At 44.2% G+C, this 21,209-nt stretch overlaps 1 long non-coding RNA gene across 4 annotated transcripts in view; it reads right to left on the minus strand.

The window, feature by feature from the left end:
• LOC124275721 overlaps positions 1-9,670 on the minus strand; it is a 14,777-nt gene extending 5,107 nt beyond the window's left edge. For 3 of the 4 annotated variants that reach the window (XR_006898345.1, XR_006898344.1, XR_006898346.1), the window contains exons 1-3: positions 9,625-9,670; positions 7,008-7,103; positions 6,003-6,121 (exon numbers count right to left, since the gene is read on the minus strand). This is a non-coding gene — a long non-coding RNA (uncharacterized LOC124275721). Of the gene's footprint in view, positions 1-5,849; positions 6,122-7,007; positions 7,104-9,624 lie in introns of those variants that run through there. The other variant, XR_006898343.1, reaches the window with a different exon arrangement.
• Between the last annotated feature and the right edge of the window lie 11,539 nt (positions 9,671-21,209).

Genomic DNA, 21,209 nt, shown 5'->3' on the forward strand with positions numbered 1-21,209 from the left:
CGATCCAGTTTGGCAAGGAGGCCCGCCACCCCCTTGATTTATCAGGTGACCCCAGTGAATTAAAGTCCAGGACCTTAATCTGGACAGTCCTGCTTCGAGAAGTATCCCCACAGACACCCGCTGGAAGGCGGTGAAAGAAGGAATAGCCTGGTTGCTCAACTAGTTTAACGTTCAGTACCAATCTCCCTAACTTACCAAAGGTGAAAGGACTTAGGAGCAGAGCGCTTTGAAAACCATACAGGTGTCGGGATCAACACTTCACTGGCGTGATTGCTCAAAGAGTAGAGGTCAGTAAGCGGAATGTCAACCTTCTCTACATGTAGTACAGGACTTGCCTCATAGTCTTCTGAGCCGGCGTCAAGAGGCCTAGGAGTTCCTGCCATTGGCGGGGCGTCCTGGCTAGCTAGAGCTAGGGGAGACCAACGCTGTATCTGCAGAAAGCGATCCTCGGGACAAACATTCTGTTGACCTGTGTGCCGAAAACAGCTCGATGAATTGAAGTCGGCACATTGGGACTAGTTCGATTTCTGCAGATTGATTAACCATCCTAATTGGCAAAGAAGCTGTATCGCAAACTGCATGTGGCCGAACCAGAAGGGCATGATCGTTCTGTGCCTGAATGCGGTCGTCGATGTAGGCTTGAACACTGTCCTCTTTGCGATGAAGAAAACTGGTGATAAGCTTAGTTACCCGTGTAAACAGCCGCGGGGCGAAGAAATTCAAACTGGAGAACACGCCATTGATAGTGGATGTCTCGAAGATGAACCCGAAGGAATTTGCGTCGCCAGGAATATCGGGATGTGGGAGGTAGGCATCCTGAAGATCCAAACTGACCATGCAGTCTCCGGCTTGATAATTGTCTTGAGGAGTGCCACCGATATCATGTGAAAATGGAAGGGGGGCTGCAGAAATTTCTCGTTGAAAGTCTTCATGTTGAAGATTAATCTCAGTTTGTCGAATCCTTCTTGGGCACCAGAAAGATTGGAGAATAGAACCCTGGATTGGTCGGGCGGACCCAGGGATCGATCGCATAAGTTTCTTGAGTAAAGTGTTTATCGTTGATCACAGAACAGCCGATTGTTGTTTGGGATCACGTTCTGCGATCTGGAAGCATTGTGGCGGAGGTTTCCGATGACTGGTAACTGGAATCCCTTGGTTAACATGGACAGGGCGTGAGGGTCTCCCAAAATTGTCAATTTGGGAGCAAGTCAGCCTCCTACTGGGGAAATCTGAATGGAGTACGACTGGAGGTGGAAGCTCCCAGTGGCCTTTCAATGTCAACAAGTCATTGCCTATCATGTCTCTGTGAGGTGGGCTGGTCGGTGAGTGGAAGTTGATCGTGGAGCAGTAAGCAGTTCTTCGTTGGCGACTCGATCGTCCTCTTCCGTAGGAACCCCTCCCACGAAAAAGCCGTAGAACCCGGCGAAGGTCGGATTAGTCGGGACATAGTGAGCTGGTGCGTCGCTGTCTCATTGATTGCTCCACTTGTAGTTGCTGGAACCTCAACAATTAGGCCGAGACTTGTAGATGGGCATCCTTCCCTACTCTTTCGGCTACTTCCCTAATCGTCCGTTGAACAGAGAATTGCCCGACCAGGGTGGGTGAAACAGGTCCGTTCTGAATCTGTCTTCCCAGGATGATAATTGTAGCGGTCCTCTCGCCTCATAGCCGTGACATAGAAGAAGAAATGAGCCAAGAGATCTAGGGCGGTTTGGAATTGTTCCTGCAACTCGGATGTATGCTTGCTGATGGGCAGCGCATGTCGCGACGGAGACATGGCCACCGCTTCAGTAGTTGTCAACATTAAGTTCAATGGAGCCATAATCTTCCTTATGGACGCATCTAAATGTATCAGTTCACGGTCCTCGACCAGAAAGGGCGAATAATCTCTGTTTAAGTCCCAAAAACAGCGTGATATCATCATCTACTGGAGGAGAGGCAATCATAGATGACAATCCATGTACATGAGCGATGCCAAGTTGAGCGGTAGCAGCAAAACCATCTTTAATCTTCCTCAAACTAGCAAAAGCCTCATCCAGGGGCGCAGTCAGCTGAGTGATGCGCGATGGGGAAGAACATGATAGAACCAAAGTCTCCAGTCTTCATATCAAAACTGGATAAAATGTCATCCTTTGAAGTACTACTGTAAGCGTGAGGTCATCAGCAATCCAGATAAGTAGCTGAGGTGAGTCAACAGCATCCACACTCACATCGAGAAGGAGACATACTTCCTGAAGACATAGGCGGCGTTGTTGAGCGTAGAATCTCTTGCACAGGCACGCTGGCGTAGTGAAATCCTGATGACTGAGTAACAGGAGATGACACTGGCTCCTGATGCTACCGCCAACACAAAGGCATCAAAGTCCATAGGTTGAGGCGTTGCCCCTCAGACACTGGATTCCAGGAAAAGCGGCAAAACAGATCTGGCCGTCGAAACTGTAGCAGAAGGAACTGATGAAATTGTAGCAGCCCCAGAGGAAGATGAGGTATGTCATGGCGAGGATGAACATACATCTGATTGAGTCGCATACATGAGATGATGGCATTTGTGTGAGTAAGCGCTGAAACCTGAGAGCGTTGAACCATGAACCACTCCAGTAGCTTGAGATCGTGCGCACCAGGAACACCATAAGTAAGCAATTGAGCCTAGTGGCCAATGAGTGAAACTTCGCAATAGGAATCCCTGGAGTGGCGTTGATCCAATAATACTATGAGTAAGCGCCGAACCAGGGCTGACGCGTGAGCGCTGAATTAAAAGCAGCATGATGAAAGCGTCGAACTAGTAGGGAATCAAACCGGAAGCGCCGGGAGCAAAGCGCCACACCAGGAGAGCGTCAAACCCTGAACACGGAAGCAAGCATCGAACGCGGTGGAAGCGCCGAACCAGGATGAGCGCCCGGACCAGGAGTGAGTGCTGCGAGGAGTCCTAGGAAGGGTGCCAAACCGTGCATACCATGAGCACAGCGCCGAGCCAAGACCAACATTAGTGAGTGCCAAACCGGGAATCCTGGGAAGCTGAACTGGGAGCACCATAAAGGAAGCATCGAACCAGATGCAAGCGTCAAACCAGGACCATTGGGAGGAAAGCGCATAAAACATGAAGCGCCAAACCTGGAGTAAACACTGAACCAGGAATACCAGGGTTAAAGCGCCCGAACCAGTAGGAAGCCGAACTGGTAGTAAGCGCCGAATCCATCCAAAGCGCCACACTGGAAGAAGCTGGCTCTGTAGTAACGCGTGGGATCCGTGACAAGCGGCTCTGCCCGATATAATTGTCCTAATGAGGCGTCACTCCGAGGTAGCGCCGCTCTGGTTGAAAAGCACGCGCTGCCTGTAACTGTCACTTGTGATGTAATAGTATGAGTAGTGGCAACCTCTGACCCATTAGAGGCGTTGAGTCACATTTACCAACAAGGATGGCCATGGTTGTATGTCAGATGTGGACAAAACAACAATACGTGGAAATGTGACGAATCTTCCAAAGTAACAGAACTAGACAAATGGGGTCCAGAACAGTTGAAGCACAGAAAATCTTCTTTAGGAGATTTGGATTTAGAAACGTATTGCAGATTTTATTCGGCGATCTAATTTAGAACACCGGCTCCGATGGACCTTCGATGGATTCCTCCGATCTCTATCTGCCTTTAAGCCTGCTAGCTACCCGGCGATACTCTGAGAATGCATCGTCGTCCAGGTTAACACATAAACTACAGCGTTTAGACCAATTGCATCGTTCATGGCAATCCACGCAAGAGTTATGAGGGTCCGCTGCCGAATAGTTACTATTGCATCTATCACAATGTTTATGTTTCTTTGAAGCGTGACGATTGGCTTTCCCCATAGTAGAAAACACAAAGAAAAACCTCTCTTAACCACAACACACGTCCACACAGCGTGGCGACAAGAAAGAGAATGACAAGTAGAGGTGGTCATGTGATCGTTTAGGCGAGCCGCACGCTTTGATGGATGATTGACAGGCATTGATGTTGGGGTGAAGGCAGAGGTCAGGGCGGGTCAGAGGCCAGTTAGATTTGACTCAACTTAGCTGACAGCACGTTTCCACACATGGTCTTAGAAGAGAGAGATGGTGCATACCGTGAGATAGGATAAGTTTAAAAATACAGTGAAGCCCCGTTAGTCCGGACTCAGATAATCCGGAAGTCTCGCCTCCCGGGCGATTTCAGCTTGTTACCAATCTATGCCTATATAATTTGCCTCGATAATCCGGAAATTCGGTTTCCGGAACCGGACGGTAAGTAGCTGTCACCAATCAGTAAAATAAACAGTAAATTGCTTCACAGTCCGGACCTGTAAGTCGTGTTCACGAACTGTAACAACACCGCCCGGCGATGTTTACTTAATTAACTGGCCAACTGGGTTGTTGTTTTAATTAGACATAAAAAGCTCCCGACTGAAGATACTGTACATTTACACTTTGATTGACACCACAATACAAGGCGTGGATGACAAGTGAACTGTTTTGTGATTGGTTAATGTACTTTGACAGACAGATCCGGTCACGTGGACAAAAAGTGATTTTGCTTTACGACAATGCTGCAAGTCACATAGTCCGGACTATTCGCAATCCGGACGAATTTAATGAGAAACGCAACCGTCCGGATTAACGAGGCTTCACTGTATATATTAAAGCTCTCAAAGGGTTCAAGATTACTTAATGACAAGCGTATTTCTAAAAATGACAAACTTGAGATTTGTACTAAATGGGAAATGATATTCAATGATTGTGAATTTGATTGGCACAAAATTTTCAACTTCTATTGACATGTATTGAAAGATGTTAACCTTCTTTATTTTCAATACACATTTCTGCAAATAGTTATTTATACTAAAATATAATTATTCAAAATGAACCTGACTGAAAATGATTTGTCTACCGTTAGTTTGCAATGATGTTTCTGAGAGCATTTGTTGTGCTTATTAGGACTGTTGTGAAACCATAAAATTCTGGAATGATCTCGAAATCAATTAATAACTATTTACCATGAAAAATAAACATTACAAAATATTTGATTTGGTTTGGTACATTACATAATGATGTATTACTAAATCAAATCATTATCTCTGCCAAAAAACATATCAATTTAAGTAAATCTAAAAAATCAATTCCAAAATTCATTAAATATAAAATGGCATCAAAAGAGATATTTTCTGTTCCAAACTTTATTTTCAAGGGAAACAATGAAATTGATAAATAAATTGATAAATTCAGTCTTAAGTCTTAAATGGAATTCACTCATGCCAATATTCAGCAACAAATTATAATTACATCTTTACACCTTTTAGGTGTTTGTTGTTACTGTATACCTTTGACTATGGGAACAAATAAAAAAATACATAAAAAACATGGGAATGTTAAGATACAATATGAATACACTTTGTCAAACTGATTTTTAAATCATAGCTTTTGTGCAAAGAGTAACAAGAGGGCACAGAAATCTACATCCTTTTCCCTTTCAATGGTGCATAAAATCACCAGAAGTGTAAACATAAGAGAACATACCATTAATCCTAAAGCATTAATGAGCACAAGTTACATAATAATGACTACACCGAAATCTTTCACTCACTCCCTACTCTTAAAGCTTTCAATACCTTGTAATGCCATGAATTAGAAATGGTACCCTGGTACTTTTCAGTGACTGATTTTGCATTTGACAGCAAAGGCTGAAGTCATAAATTCATAATAATAATAATCATAATAATGTAGCATTCATCAGTCCTTTAATGTTTGTATGATGCTGTACCTTTCTTTATAATTGACTCTGCATTATAATTAACATCCCAGACTACTCCAGCTGTACCATAAACTAGTCTACCAAGACTGACTACCTCCTGGTCACCTGACTCAACATAGGGATTTTTTCCTGGGGATCTATTTTCACCTATATAGATACAGCACTGTTGTATGACATGGGATAACAGATGTGCCCACTTGCCTAATTAAATGCTAAATCTAAAAATTCAACAGTGCCCCTGCATACAGTTCAGATTGCTCCTCTTCACAGCAAGAATAGGCATCAACTGAATTCCAAGCTTTTCCTCAACAAACTGTTGATCTGGACTGGGGGGCAACCCAACATGGGATGGTATGGTGAACAACCTGTAAACATATGAAGTTATTTATACACACAAACATTTGTTTTTAATGCCATAATATAAATAATAACTGCATCCATGTGTTGATGTTTTCTGAGTAACCATGAAGGGATGCACAAAATAGACACAGATATTGAGATTTAACTAAAAATGCCTTATTTGACAATTGAGGTTAAAATGTAACATCAAAACAGAAAAGTCTAACTACAGTATATAACACTGCCAAAGAGGAGCATACCTGTTAAGGTGTCATGACAGAAAGATGTGAACTGTCAAATACATTGATTCACTCAATGGAAAAATAACAAATACATCTTCAGCCATGCATGTGCAAATGAAACTAGCAAAATATCTCTATAATCCTAACAAAAAGTGGGGTCAATTGTCTGATTGTGACTATGGCATACAGTGTTCATGAATTACTACCAGTTTGTGGTGGTACCAACGGTTCACAAAAAAGCTGAGCATATATTGCCTGACCAGTGAGTGGGAACCTGCAAGTCCAATACATCTGTTCTGTGTTTGTGGCTCTGCCCTAACGTTGATATGTTCCAACTTACACCAACAATAATTTCCTTCATATCAAGCATCAGGAAGATGCCTTTACATCTATGACCTTAACCATGGACATGACCTTTATAGATTACATATCATATTTCAGATCCCATATATGTTATTTGTTATTTATCTCCTACTCTTCCCTGATATTAGGGATGATGAGTTAAGACTTATGACAATTATTGTTCCCATTTCAATGCATAATTAGTAGTGTTGGGAATTGGTTAAAATTGCTCATTGGTCCATTACAACCGATCAATCATCGAAAATAATTGGTTAGGATCATTTATCAAATGTTCGAACACAAAAATGATAAAACTTGACAATCCTACTTTTCTGGGGAATGTCACCTCCTTCAAGTTTTAATCTAAGGCAGTCATGATGTCATTTGAAATAACACCATTGCTTCTATTTCTTGAAGGTTGTGCCTGAAATGCATCAAAATCCATCATTAGGTTCAATTGTATCTCATATGTTTGTTTCTATTTTATCTCACATTATGTGATTAATGTTAATAATGTTATATAATTTATTGAGTCATCTTACAAAAGTTATTAACAAATGTATACAATACAAAAAGTACACACAAGGACCCTCTTTATTCTATCTGGAGTGTTATTCCACAAAAAAATGAAAAGAATAAGACAAACCAAACTGAGGTAAAACATATTTTAATGTGGTTGCCTCATCAGCATTAAGATTACTCTTTAGAGTTTATTTGGGTAAACATACTGACAGTATGGTACAATGAACATATCACTGCACAATAGATTATAACCTAACAAACACATATGAAACACATAAACAGTCACTGAACACTATATTAATGCACACCATTATTAACATACCATATCAAGATGTAATCACACCCAAATAGTTCAGCTGCTGCCTATTCTTAATATGTGGCTGATTATGAATTAGGGCAAATGAGACACTAACATGACTAACAATTATCTTCAAACTAAGAAACAAAGGCTAGGTTCTGTACTTACTAAGTTAGGATGGATTACTTGTTGAAGTGATAGTACATCTCAGTGATGTATTAATGGTAATCATAATAATTATTAAGCCTTTTAAAATGGAAAAGAAACATATATTATCCAAGTCCTTCAAATCCATTCTTCAATATACATAATAATTGTCAAAACATATCACATTTATACAAGTTGTACACATGAATCCATGTTATATGCAAGATTACACGTTCTCAGTAAAATACACATTCTAGACATGTTTGGGGTTCAGTCCCATCCAGGATTTTAACCGACTCTCTCCACCAAATCGCCAACATACAAAGTCAGTGATCTAGCCAACTCAGCTGTGAACATAATTATATTGTCAGACTTTCACCACACCTAGTCAAATACATCCAAAATGGCCTTTGGTCCAAAATGTGTTTTACATGCTCTAACATTGAACAGAGTAAATGACATGGCAACTAAATAATATTTCACATGTGGTAGTCTCCAAAGCAGTTTGCAAAAGAAAATTATTTAGGTGATAAACAGCTGGTGCTTCCTTTTCATATATTTTGCTGTAATCTTCAGGTTATTATAAATATGAAATATGAAATGCATACTTACATGCACTTACATGTTGCATGAAATATCACTAAACTACTTAAGTCAATAATGCCTTGTCTTCCTATGTGATGTTTATAGGTGTACTTATGACCCCTTCTGCAGCTGCCCTTAAACGTACAGAAAGGTCTTAATGTTGAAAAAATTGAGACATCTGCACTAGGCAAATCTGTGATTTATGTACTGTATGTGTACATGTGAGTGAGAGAGTGAATTTAGTTTTATGCATAATTAGCAATATTCCAGCAATATCCACGCACGGGGGACACCAGAAATGGGCTTCATCCATGTGGGGAATCGAACCTGGGAACCATGCCCTGTATATGTGTACATATCACTTAAAAAAATATGTCACTTAAATTTTTTTTTTTTAAAGAATTGGATGAAGCTTCAATACTTTTCCCTGTCCAACATGTCTATATGGCACAAGATACAGAGAGTTTTGTTACACTGAAAGACCTGTAAGAGATAAATTATGTCTATTTCATTAATGTTTTGCAAAATGTATTTCTGCATTAATATAGAATGTTTTATAATCATACAGATACCATGGGAGTTTATTCATTTGTCACAAAAGAGTGTCATGGGATAATTTCACGCAACATCATATTTCTCGAATGACAGAAAATCTTTAAACCTCAAAACTAGTAACTATGCAACTCCCTGTTCATTAATGGTCAGTTGTTTGCCTTCCTCTGCTGACATCATCAAATCATAGCAGAGTCTGCTACATTAATAGAATATGGTTTTGATACTCATGACCTGATGTGATTGAGATAGTTTAAAACTGTTTCAACACACACTCCTGCATTGTTTATATTGTAAACAAACAACTGTCCAGGTTTGATAAACCATTTATGAGAGGGCTAACACCAGTGTCTGATCTTTAATTTATCCCCAAAGTCATTAGTGTAAGCATCTTTGATGTAGGCTGGTGATCTAAGTGGAGAGGAATCAGAAACATTGTTGAAAGTTAGAAAGCACAGAATTCAGGCCAGAAATTGGCCAGGGTCACCATAAACAGCTTTAAAGTCCTGACATATGTAAGGCTGAATAATGAATTTTGCCAGAAAGTATAAAGTAAGGGGTTGGAATATGCCTAGCAATGTGAAACACTGACCAAAGAACCCTACTGCCTGTTAAAGCCAAGAAATTGAAATTTCAACAGATGAAAGCTCTTTGAGACCACAACATCAAACGAAATTACACATGAGTCTATCAATTCATCAAGCTAAGACTTGAGAAATACTTCCATGAAATAAAAAAAATGCCCAAAAGTGATTATTATTCATCAGAAATATCTAATGGATGAGGTTTGAGATACAGCCTTCACTGGACTGGGGCACTTAAATGTACTGTATGTACCTACATGTTCAAGTACCACAACTTGTTCAAGGTGGTAGAGGATATCAAGGTGAAAGGAGGGTGCACACACTGCCAACATCAGACCGACTTGTTGAAACACAACATTGGATGTGAAGGCTTCTGATTCTGCTGTATGTGCAAAGATACACCTCCCCAGTCACCATCAGTCATTCTCCAAGCTGAAAATAGTGTCAAGATCATATTAAATGTTCAATCATAAAGACCATAACAGCCATGAGACAGTTTTTGAGAAACTAAATAATTGTTTGAAAGTCATGAGAGAAAAAAGTTTATTCATATGCAAAAAGGGTGTAACAGAAAGAATGGATCATATGCAACACTGTTTACTTAAAATAAGAGGGTTTTGTGACATATTGTGCCATCAGCAGTGAACACATTTCATACTCACAATACTCATATCATATGACTTTACACACAGACACCCAAATTGTGTCAGTGGTGACTTTATCCTAATTTGTTGTCAATTCATCGGTTTCAACAAATTTAGAAGCTAGGTAAATATTACCATGTGGGCTCTTGTCACTGTTAGACCACAAATCGAGGCTACATTCAAATCAAGGCCACTAAAACAATCCATTCAACTCAAGCAGCCCTAGCTTCACTCCCTTAAATTAGTCTCTATAACAATGCCAACTTGTATCCATGGTGAAACATAAATAGGAAAGCATATACATGTAATGTATGAATTACTAAAATGTGCACTCACCTTTACATGCTGCACAAAATCAAATGTTTTCCCATTAACTTCCAAAGCAACATTAAAAACAACCAGGCTGTTAACAGCCAATACATGTAGTACATATAGCCTCAGACCACTTTACTATCTACAGTGACATGCCATGGCCAGAGCACCATAATTAATATCTGTCCTAGGCTGTCCTGTGGCATGCTGACCAACATACTACTTCTCACTTACCCAGCAAAATATCGGTCTGGATCAGAGCATTTCAATTTTGCTGTATCCACTGTCAACAACGGTCACCGAATTTTCGAGCTGAAATACACTAAACAGCCTTGAACTTGGGGTCAAATCATGAAAGGCTGGAGTCAATAGCATGTGCAGATTGAGGACAAAAACAAATGGCAATAAAGTAAAATGTCTGATCTTTCATTTAAGCTGTCACAAGTCACCCTGAATAAATTAGCACAGACAAATCAGTGCATTTAAACAAGGCACTACATTCTCCTATTTTCCTTCCGGTCATGGTAAAACTTAGAGGAGTAATACAGGAGTGTGAAAGCGCCGACCCCAGTTTCGCACACAAAATGTAACCTACTTGAAAATATCTCTGCACAAATTCTGCAGAAGCAATCAGGTTAAAAAGAAGCAACTACACATTGAAAAAATATAGTTAGTTTTAATTACTGGATGAATGCACATTTTAACAACATAAAATCATCCAATCACTGCTGTCATTTGATTCAGTCAGCACTGAAGGCTCTCTACGATGCTTTAAAATAAAAGGCACAGCAAAACAACATGCATTTCATTTCCTACCAGTCCCCTGGGGTGCTTGGGGCTGGATGAAGCTCTCCTGGGCAGCTGGCAGAACCTCTGTGGTGCACACTGACTGTCCGCCTTGACGGGCCGAGGAAGTGGCCCAGCTAGGCTGAAATGGGAGAGTGAGTGAATGAAATTTTCAGTCTAGAGGGGGTTGTACATGGTCAAAGGGATCAGGTGGGGCCTCTGCACAAGCCAAAACAGCCAAGAGGGTCCAGGGGGGCCAAGACATCATTGTGCATTTAAGGTTTTCTGTGCACTTAAGGACTGCTATAGGAAACCTTAAGTGCACAGAAAACCTTAAATGCACAATGGACCTTTTAAAAAAGGCACAGCAAAACAACATGCATTTCATTTCCTACCAGTCCCCTGGGGTGCTTGGGGCTGGATGAAGCTCTCCTGGGCAGCTGGCAGAACCTCTGTGGTGCACACTGACTGTCCGCCTTTGACGCTGCCGAGGAAGTGGCCCAGCTAGGCTGAAATGGGAGAGAGATTGAATGAAATTTTCAGTCTAGAGGGGGTTGTACATGGTCAAAGGGATCAGGTGGGGCCTCTGCACCAGCCAAAACAGCCAAGAGGGTCCAGGGAGGGGCTAAGACATCATTGTGCATTTAAGGTTTTCTGTGCACTTAAGGACTGCTATAGGAAACCTTAAGTGCACAGAAAACCTTAAATGCACAATGGACCTTTTTAAAAAAGGCACAGCAAAAACAACATGCATTTCATTTCCTACCAGTCCCCTGGGGTGCTTGGGGCTGGATGAAGCTCTCCTGGGCAGCTGGCAGAACCTCTGTGGTGCACACTGACTGTCCGCCTTGACGCGCCGAGGAAGTGGCCCAGCTAGGCTGAAATGGGAGAGAGATTGAATGAAATTTTCAGTCTAGAGGGGGTTGTACATGGTCAAAGGGATCAGGTGGGGCCTCTGCACAAGCCAAAAACAGCCAAGAGGGTGCAGGGAGGGGCCAAGACATCATTGTGCATTTAAGGTTTTCTGTGCACTTAAGGACTGCTATAGAAAACCTTAAGTGCACAGAAAACCTTAAATGCACAATGGACCTTTTTAAAAAAGGCACAGCAAAAACAACATGCATTTCATTTCCTACCAGTCCCCTGGGGTGCTTGGGGCTGGATGAAGCTCTCCTGGGCAGCTGGCAGAACCTCTGTGGTGCACACTGACTGTCCACTTTGACGGGCCGAGGAAGGCCCAGCTAGGCTGAAATGGGAGAGTGAGTGAATGAAATTTTCAGTCTAGAGGGGTTGTACATGGTCAAAGGGATCAGGTGGGGCCTCTGCACCAGCCAAAACAGCCAAGAGGGTCCAGGGAGGGGCCAAGACATCATTGTGCATTTAAGGTTTTCTGTGCACTTAAGGACTGCTATAGGAAACCTTAAGTGCACAGAAAACCTTAAATGCACAATGGACCTTTTTAAAAAAGGCACAGCAAAAACAACATGCATTTCATTTCCTACCAGTCCCCTGGGGTGCTTGGGGCTGGATGAAGCTCTCCTGGGCAGCTGGCAGAACCTCTGTGGTGCACACTGACTGTCCGCCTTGACATGCCGAGGAAGTGGCCCAGCTAGGCTGAAATGGGAGAGAGATTGAATGAAATTTTCAGTCTAGAGGGGGTTGTACATGGTCAAAGGGATCAGGTGGGGCCTCTGCACAAGCCAAAAACAGCCAAGAGGGTGCAGGGAGGGGTTAAGACATATTGTGATTTAGGTTTTCTGTGCACTTAAGGACTGCTATAGAAAACCTTAAGTGCACAGAAAACCTTAAATGCACAATGGACCTTTTAAAAAGGCACAGCAAAAACAACATGCATTTCATTTCCTACCAGTCCCCTGGGGTGCTTGGGGCTGGATGAAGCTCTCCTGGGCAGCTGGCAGAACCTCTGTGGTGCACACTGACTGTCCGCCTTGACGGGCCGAGGAAGTGGCCCAGCTAGGCTGAAATGGGAGAGTGAGTGAATGAAATTTTCAGTCTAGAGGGGTTGTACATGGTCAAAGGGATCAGGTGGGGCCTCTGCACAAGCCAAAACAGCCAAGAGGGTCCAGGGAGGGGCCAAGACATCATTGTGCATTTAAGGTTTTCTGTGCACTTAAGGACTGCTATAGGAAACCTTAAGTGCACAGAAAACCTTAAATGCACAATGGACCTTTTTTAAAAAAGGCACAGCAAAAACAACATGCATTTCATTTCCTACCAGTCCCCTGGGGTGCTTGGGGCTGGATGAAGCTCTCCTGGGCAGCTGGCAGAACCTCTGTGGTGCACACTGACTGTCCGCCTTGACGTGCCGAGGAAGTGGCCCAGCTAGGCTGAAATGGGAGAGAGATTGAATGAAATTTTCAGTCTAGAGGGGGTTGTACATGGTCAAAGGGATCAGGTGGGGCCTCTGCACCAGCCAAAAACAGCCAAGAGGGTGCAGGGAGGGGTTAAGACATTAGATGAGAATAGTTTTCTGTGCACTTAAGGACTGCTATAGAAAACCTTAAGTGCACAGAAAACCTTAAATGCACAATGGACCTTTTAAAAAGGCACAGCAAAAAACAACATGCATTTCATTTCCTACCAGTCCCCTGGGGTGCTTGGGGCTGGATGAAGCTCTCCTGGGCAGCTGGCAGAACCTCTGTGGTGCACACTGACTGTCGTCACTTTGACGGGCCGAGGAAGTGCCCAGCTAGGCTGAAATGGGAGAGTGAGTGAATGAAATTTTCAGTCTAGAGGGGTTGTACATGGTCAAAGGGATCAGGTGGGGCCTCTGCACAAGCCAAAAACAGCCAAGAGGGTCCAGGGAGGGGTTAAGATTATTGTAGATTTGAAGGTTTTCTGTGCACTTAAGGACTGCTATAGAAAACCTTAAGTGCACAGAAAACCTTAAATGCACAATGGACCTTTTTAAAAAAAGGCACAGCAAAACAACATGCATTTCATTTCCTACCAGTCCCCTGGGGTGCTTGGGGCTGGATGAAGCTCTCCTGGGCAGCTGGCAGAACCTCTGTGGTGCACACTGACTGTCCGCCTTTGACGCGGCCGAGGAAGTGGCCCAGCTAGGCTGAAATGGGAGAGAGATTGAATGAAATTTTCAGTCTAGAGGGGTTGTACATGGTCAAAGGGATCAGGTGGGGCCTCTGCACAAGCCAAAACAGCCAAGAGGGTGCAGGGAGGGGCCAAGAGATCATTGTAGATTTAAGGTTTCTGTGCACTTAAGGACTGCTATAGAAAACCTTAAGTGCACAGAAACCTTAAATGCACAATGGACCTTTTTAAAAAAGGCACAGCAAAACAACATGCATTTCATTTCCTACCAGTCCCCTGGGGTGCTTGGGGCTGGATGAAGCTCTCCTGGGCAGCTGGCAGAACCTCTGTGGTGGTGCACACTGACTGTCCGCCTTTGACGCTGGCCGAGGAAGCTGCCCAGCTAGGCTGAAATGGGAGAGTGAGTGAATGAATTTTTCAGTCTAGAGGGGTTGTACATGGTCAAAGGGATCAGGTGGGGCCTCTGCACCAGCCAAAACAGCCAAGAGGGTCCAGGGAGGGGTAAGACATTATTGGATTTAAGGTTTTCTGTGCACTTAAGGACTGCTATAGGAAACCTTAAGTGCACAGAAAACCTTAAATGCACAATGAACCTTTTAAAAAAGGCACAGCAAAAACAACATGCATTTCATTTCCTACCAGTCCCCTGGGGTGCTTGGGGCTGGATGAAGCTCTCCTGGGCAGCTGGCAGAACCTCTGTGGTGCACACTGACTGTCCGCCTTGACGCGTCGAGGAAGTGGCCCAGCTTGGCTAAAATGGGAGAGAGAGTGAATGAAATTTTCAGTCTAGAGGGGGTTGTACATGGTCAAAGGGATAAGGTGGGGCCTCTGCACCAGCCAAAAACAGCCAAGAGGGTGCAGGGAGGGGTTAAGATTATTGTAGATGATAGTTTTCTGTGCACTTAAGGACTGCTATAGGAAACTTTAAGTGCACAGAAAACCTTAAATGCACAATGGACCTTTTTAAAAAAGGCACAGCAAAAACAACATGCATTTCATTTCCTACCAGTCCCCTGGGGTGCTTGGGGCTGGATGAAGCTCTCCTGGGCAGCTGGCAGAACCTCTGTGGTGCACACTGACTGTCCGCCTTTGACGCAGCCGAGGAAGTGGCCCAGCTAGGCTGAAATGGGAGAGAGATTGAATGAAATTTTTCAGTCTAGAGGGGTTGTACATGGTCAAAGGGATCAGGTGGGGCCTCTGCACCAGCCAAAACAGCCAAGAGGGTGCAGGAGGGGCCAAGACATCATTGTGATTTAAGGTTTTCTGTGCACTTAAGGACTGCTATAGAAAACCTTAAGTGCACAGAAAACCTTAAATGCACAATGGACCTTTTAAAAAGGCACAGCAAAAACAACATGCATTTCATTTCCTACCAGTCCCCTGGGGTGCTTGGGCTGGATGAAGCTCTCCTGGGCAGCTGGCAGAACCTCTGTGGTGCACACTGACTGTCCGCCTTTGACGCGGGCCGAGGAAGCGGCCCAGCTAGGCTGAAATGGGAGAGTGAGTGAATGAAATTTTCAGTCTAGAGGGGGTTGTACATGGTCAAAGGGATCAGGTGGGGCCTCTGCACCAGCCAAAACAGCCAAGAGGGTCCAGGGAGGGGCTGATATTTAGTGCATTTAGGTTTTCTGTGCACTTAAGGACTGCTATAGGAAACCTTAAGTGCACAGAAAACCTTAAATGCACAATGGACCTTTTTAAAAAAGGCACAGCAAAAACAACATGCATTTCATTTCCTACCAGTCCCCTGGGGTGCTTGGGGCTGGATGAAGCTCTCCTGGGCAGCTGGCAGAACCTCTGTGGTGCACACTGACTGTCCGCCTTGACGTGCCGAGGAAGTGGCCCAGCTAGGCTGAAATGGGAGAGAGATTGAATGAAATTTTCAGTCTAGAGGGGGTTGTACATGGTCAAAGGGATCAGGTGGGGCCTCTGCACAAGCCAAAAACAGCCAAGAGGGTGCAGGGAGGGGCCAAGACATCATTGTGCATTTAAGGTTTTCTGTGCACTTAAGGACTGCTATAGAAAACCTTAAGTGCACAGAAAACCTTAAATGCACAATGGACCTTTTTAAAAAAGGCACAGCAAAAACAACATGCATTTCATTTCCTACCAGTCCCCTGGGGTGCTTGGGGCTGGATGAAGCTCTCCTGGGCAGCTGGCAGAACCTCTGTGGTGCACACTGACTGTCCGCCTTGACGGGCCGAGGAAGTGGCCCAGCTAGGCTGAAATGGGAGAGAGAGTGAATGAAATTTTTCAGTCTAGAGGGGTTGTACATGGTCAAAGGGATCAGGTGGGGCCTCTGCACCAGCCAAAACAGCCAAGAGGGTCCAGGGAGGGGCCAAAGATATCATTGTGATGAAGGTTTTCTGTGCACTTAAGGACTGCTATAGGAAACCTTAAGTGCACAGAAAACCTTAAATGCACAATGGACCTTTTAAAAAGGCACAGCAAAAACAACATGCATTTCATTTCCTACCAGTCCCCTGGGGTGCTTGGGGCTGGATGAAGCTCTCCTGGGCAGCTGGCAGAACCTCTGTGGTGCACACTGACTGTCCGCCTTTGACGCCGAGAGGAAGTGGCCCAGCTAGGCTGAAATGGGAGAGAGATTGAATGAAATTTTCAGTCTAGAGGGGTTGTACATGGTCAAAGGGATCAGGTGGGGCCTCTGCACAAGCCAAAACAGCCAAGAGGGTGCAGGAGGGGCCAAGATTCATTGTAGATTTGAGTTTTCTGTGCACTTAAGGACTGCTATAGAAAACCTTAAGTGCACAGAAAACCTTAAATGCACAATGGACCTTTTAAAAAGGCACAGCAAAACAACATGCATTTCATTTCCTACCAGTCCCCTGGGGTGCTTGGGGCTGGATGAAGCTCTCCTGGGCAGCTGGCAGAACCTCTGTGGTGCACACTGACTGTCCGGCCTTGACGCCGAGGAAGTGGCCCAGCTAGGCTGAAATGGGAGAGAGATTGAATGAAATTTTCAGTCTAGAGGGGTTGTACATGGTCAAAGGGATCAGGTGGGGCCTCTGCACCAGCCAAAAACAGCCAAGAGGGTGCAGGAGGGGTTAAGACATCATTAGCATTTAAGGTTTTCTGTGCACTTAAGGACTGCTATAGAAAACCTTAAGTGCACAGAAAACCTTAAATGCACAATGGACCTTTTTAAAAAGGCACAGCAAAACAACATGCATTTCATTTCCTACCAGTCCCCTGGGGTGCTTGGGGCTGGATGAAGCTCTCCTGGGCAGCTGGCAGAACCTCTGTGGTGCACACTGACTGTCCGCCTTTGACAGGCCGAGGAAGCCGCCCAGCTAGGCTGAAATGGGAGAGTGAGTGAATGAATTTTTCAGTCTAGAGGGGGTTGTACATGGTCAAAGGGATCAGGTGGGGCCTCTGCACCAGCCAAAACAGCCAAGAGGGTCCAGGGAGGGGCTAAGACATCATTGTGAGATTTAGAAAGTTTTCTGTGCACTTAAGGACTGCTATAGGAAACCTTAAGTGCACAGAAACCCTTAATGCACAATGAACCTTTTAAAAAGGCACAGCAAAACAACATGCATTTCATTTCCTACCAGTCCCCTGGGGTGCTTGGGGCTGATGAAGCTCTCCTGGGCAGCTGGCAGAACCTCTGTGGTGCACACTGACTGTCCGCCTTTGACGCAAGCCGAGGAAGTGGCCCAGCTAGGCTGAAATGGGAGAGAGATTGAATGAAATTTTCAGTCTAGAGGGGTTGTACATGGTCAAAGGGATCAGGTGGGGCCTCTGCACAAGCCAAAACAGCCAAGAGGGTGCAGGGAGGGGTTAAGATCATTGAGATTTAAGGTTTTCTGTGCACTTAAGGACTGCTATAGAAAACCTTAAGTGCACAGAAAACCTTAAATGCACAATGGACCTTTTTAAAAAAGGCACAGCAAAAACAACATGCATTTCATTTCCTACCAGTCCCCTGGGGTGCTTGGGGCTGGATGAAGCTCTCCTGGGCAGCTGGCAGAACCTCTGTGGTGCACACTGACTGTCCGCCTTGACGGGCCGAGGAAGTGGCCCAGCTAGGCTGAAATGGGAGAGTGAGTGAATGAAATTTTCAGTCTAGAGGGGGTTGTACATGGTCAAAGGGATCAGGTGGGGCCTCTGCACCAGCCAAAAACAGCCAAGAGGGTCCAGGGAGGGGTTAAGACATTATTGTGCATTGAAGGTTTTCTGTGCACTTAAGGACTGCTATAGAAAACCTTAAGTGCACAGAAAACCTTAAATGCACAATGGACCTTTTTAAAAAAGGCACAGCAAAAACAACATGCATTTCATTTCCTACCAGTCCCCTGGGGTGCTTGGGGCTGGATGAAGCTCTCCTGGGCAGCTGGCAGAACCTCTGTGGTGCACACTGACTGTCCGCCTTGACGGGCCGAGGAAGTGGCCCAGCTAGGCTGAAATGGGAGAGAGATTGAATGAAATTTTCAGTCTAGAGGGGGTTGTACATGGTCAAAGGGATCAGGTGGGGCCTCTGCACAAGCCAAAAACAGCCAAGAGGGTGCAGGGAGGGGCCAAGACATATTGTATTTGAGGTTTTCTGTGCACTTAAGGACTGCTATAGAAAACCTTAAGTGCACAGAAAACCTTAAATGCACAATGGACCTTTTTAAAAAAGGCACAGCAAAAACAACATGCATTTCATTTCCTACCAGTCCCCTGGGGTGCTTGGGGCTGGATGAAGCTCTCCTGGGCAGCTGGCAGAACCTCTGTGGTGCACACTGACTGTCCGCCTTGACGGGCCGAGGAAGCGGCCCAGCTAGGCTGAAATGGGAGAGAGAGTGAATGAAATTTTCAGTCTAGAGGGGGTTGTACATGGTCAAAGGGATCAGGTGGGGCCTCTGCACAAGCCAAAAACAGCCAAGAGGGTCCAGGGAGGGGCCAAGACATCATTGTGCATTTAAGGTTTTCTGTGCACTTAAGGACTGCTATAGAAAACCTTAAGTGCACAGAAAACCTTAAATGCACAATGAACCTTTTTAAAAAAGGCACAGCAAAAACAACATGCATTTCATTTCCTACCAGTCCCCTGGGGTGCTTGGGGCTGGATGAAGCTCTCCTGGGCAGCTGGCAGAACCTCTGTGGTGCACACTGACTGTCCGCCTTGACGTGCCGAGGAAGTGGCCCAGCTAGGCTGAAATGGGAGAGAGATTGAATGAAATTTTCAGTCTAGAGGGGGTTGTACATTGTCAAAGGGATCAGGTGGGGCCTCTGCACAAGCCAAAAACAGCCAAGAGGGTGCAGGGAGGGGTTAAGACATCATTGTGCATTTGAGGTTTTCTGTGCACTTAAGGACTCCTATAGGAAACCTTAAGTGCACAGAAAACCTTAAATGCACAATGGACCTTTTAAAAAAGGCACAGCAAAAACAACATGCATTTCATTTCCTACCAGTCCCCTGGGGTGCTTGGGGCTGGATGAAGCTCTCCTGGGCAGCTGGCAGAACCTCTGTGGTGCACACTGACTGTCCGCCTTGACGCAAGCCGAGAAGTGGCCCAGCTAGGCTGAAATGGGATAGAGATTGAATGAATTTTTCAGTCTAGAGGGGGTTGTACATTGTCAAAGGGATCAGGTGGGGCCTCTGCACAAGCCAAAACAGCCAAGAGGGTCCAGGGAGGGGTTAAGACATCATTGTGATTTAAGGTTTTCTGTGCACTTAAGGACTCCTATAGGAAACCTTAAGTGCACAGAAAACCTTAAATGCACAATGGACCCTTTTAAAAAAGGCACAGCAAAAACAACATGCATTTCATTTCCTACCAGTCCCCTGGGGTGCTTGGGGCTGGATGAAGCTCTCCTGGGCAGCTGGCAGAACCTCTGTGGTGCACACTGACTGTCCGCCTTGACGCCGAGGAAGTGGCCCAGCTAGGCTGAAATGGGAGAGAGAGTGAATGAAATTTTCAGTCTAGAGGGGGTTGTACATGGTCAAAGGGATCAGGTTGAAAGGGGTGTTGAAAATGCCATGAAAATGATTTTATATTAATTACTTTAGAGGGAAGTTAAGTTGAAAATAATTGAGAGTGATTTTAACTGCCAATAAGGAAACTCAGTAAGACTTGCCAAAGTACCAAAACACCCTGGCAGTATGGTATCTTTGGAGGGATATACTTTGCCAGACATTTAAACTGGCGGAGGTGTTGACATGGTGTTGTTGTTTTTTATCCTTAATATATTTATCTGCACCTTTACACCAGAAACTAGTAATTTTACCATTTGGAGGGATTCCTCAGGTACTTCAGATACACTACCCAAATTCCAGAAATATTTGTTGCCATGCTAGGTTACCCTGGGATATAAATCTCAAATATTTGTTTCAAAGTTTGTAGTGCCCTGATAGCCATGGAAAGGTAGCTTTGGGTACTTTGGCCTGCCTGGGTAACCTTTCCTTCCTTCATAAGACGCCCTATTAGAGCTGACGCTATTGAAATACGTGGAGTTTAATTAGATCTGGCAATATGTACGTACATGTACATATGTATTGTATAAGTATTTAGTTGGTTGACAAGAGATGTTATTGTGTTTGGTTGGAGAGCTATGATAAGTCAGGACTGAGCAATGACAATATTGACATGTGAATGTTTCCATCGCAACGCTAGGTACTGTGGTTGTTCTCGAGGAGGCTTTCTCGCTTGAACTCCTTCACCGTGGGGAAGTTGCGTCGCAAAACTTCAATACAGCACATTATATTGAATAAACAGCACGTATACTTCATGTTTACATATACCTCATATGCATATTGTAGCTGTCACATTGTATAAGGCAATAACAGACGAAGCAGCATAGGTCAACTCCCTCTACTAGTTCCGCGGAAGATACTGTGCCGTGTATGTGACGTAGTGACATAAGCTCCGCCCACTCATGAATATTCACGATTTCTGTGCACTTAAGACCATTGTGCGTTTAAGGGCACAACACACGTGTATAAAATATAAATCACTATCGATACTTTGAAAATAATGCATGCTTTAGAAAAAAATTGTTGTTTAGAAAAAAACGAATGGTAATTG

The sequence above is a fragment of the Haliotis rubra genome, unplaced genomic scaffold, assembly GCF_003918875.1.
Source record: "Haliotis rubra isolate DU_JTF1 unplaced genomic scaffold, ASM391887v1 Scf2013, whole genome shotgun sequence".
Taxonomy (NCBI): Eukaryota; Metazoa; Mollusca; class Gastropoda; order Lepetellida; family Haliotidae; genus Haliotis; species Haliotis rubra.